Here is a 1,953-nt window from a genome sequence, read left to right on the forward strand (position 1 = left end):
CATTTTATTAATTAATTGGATCGGGATGACCACCAAAATGTAATAAATTCTAAGTTACCCCATTTCTTACCTATCCTGAAAATTTTATTAATTCATTAATTAGTTAATTAATTAATTGGATCCGGATCACCACCAAAATGTAATCAATTCTAAGTTAGGCGATTTCTGACCTATCCTGAAAATTTTATGACAATTTCCATAACCTTTTCAGTTAGGCTGTACACAAACCCACAAACCAACAAACAGTCAACCGCACGCCGGTGAAAACATAACCTCCTGTCAACCCCTTGGCGGAGGTAATAAGACTGATCTCGGCCGAAAATGTGGAATTGATGCAATACTAGCGACACCTATCGTCAAAGGTTTACATAGTTCGTATTTCACATCTAGATAATGTAGAGTACGCGCATATTATGGGTATATATGAGTGGTGTGCGTTGTGGCTGTGACCATTCGATCATTTTGGCGCTATACTGGGTAACCGATTGATCTAAACGAGATTTTAATCCCATTTGAGGCCATATTGCATTTTTTGCAATGCTATGATGCTAAATTATCATGAAGGAGGCAGCATAAAGAAGTTTAAATCGTGCTTTCTTCCCTGGCTGAACATCTACGTGCAGAGTTTATATATATATATATATATATATATATTCGTCGTCGTCGTCGTCGTCGTCGTCGTCGTCGTCGTCGTCGTCACCACCACCACCGCCGCCGCCGCCACGACTACCACCAAAAACAACAACAACGACGATGACGATAGAAAAATAAGAATAATAAAAGAAAACAAACTAAAATCTTACGAAAACATTTGATAAGCACGTGTGCCTTTTAATAAAAACGAATATTTGTGTTGCGCGGTTTTTTTTATGATCGTTCACGTTCATTAGACTCGACGCGCTTAAACCGAAACATATTGCAGCGATCATGCAGTAGAATACATGGAGAGATTCTCCTGTTACCAGATTACTGCAACACACAAGGATTTTACCCACACACAGATTTAAGCCGCTAGTCTGTGGATTTAATCCGTGGGTATAAGCACCGCATATTGAACGCCTTATAATTTGTTGCACGGATCACGAATATCGAAAATAAATCGCAATCGTATTTGCACAGCTGTGACGATTTGCTCGATATAATAAACGCTAGCGTTACGATGTAGATACTCCGGGTTTTTAATAGCATAGATTTTAATTGCCCCCTCCCTCCCCAAGATGGCGTGATGCATAATGAAATTCCCATGTTGTACGTGTCCGCAACCATGTTTCACGATCACAAAACAAAGTCGTTTGGAAATATTCAGCGCTTTGAAGTCCTTGCTCAGAATAAATCGAATTGAATGCGGATTAAAGAGGGTATTTTGCGCAATCACACGAATCCGTGTTATGTTTACGATATGCCGCGGTTCGTTGTTCGTTGTTATTTGATGTGGTAAGTCCGTTTACGTATCATTATGTCTGTCATTCGTTCATTAATGATTTGGCTTCTGCTAGTGCTGCAACACATATAGGAACTTTGGGTGGAGCGAGTACGCCGCGCACGATTGTGTACGAGCTTATTCATACATATATACGCACGCGCGCACACACGCACGTACGTACCCACGCACGTACCCACGCACGTACCCACGCACAAACACGCGCGCACACACACACGCGCGCGCGTGCGCACACGCACAGTAAGAGAGAAGGGGGAGAGAGAGACAGAAAGACAGAGAGAGAGAAAGAGAGAGAGAGAGACAGCGAAAGAGAGAGAGAGAGAGAGAGAGAGAGACAGCGAGAGAGAGAAAGAGAGAGACGGGAGTGCGAAAAATCGAAGTAGGGGGCGAAGAAACGTATAGGCGAGGAGGGAGTCACTCACGCCGATTCTGCATACTCACTCGGAACCACATACGGATGCGTATATCTACAAAATTTGAATTCGGACACACATGTCTTTTATATAATATAT

The sequence above is a fragment of the Priapulus caudatus genome, unplaced genomic scaffold, assembly GCF_000485595.1.
Source record: "Priapulus caudatus unplaced genomic scaffold, Priapulus_caudatus-5.0.1 Scaffold163, whole genome shotgun sequence".
NCBI lineage: Eukaryota > Metazoa > Priapulida > Priapulimorpha > Priapulimorphida > Priapulidae > Priapulus > Priapulus caudatus.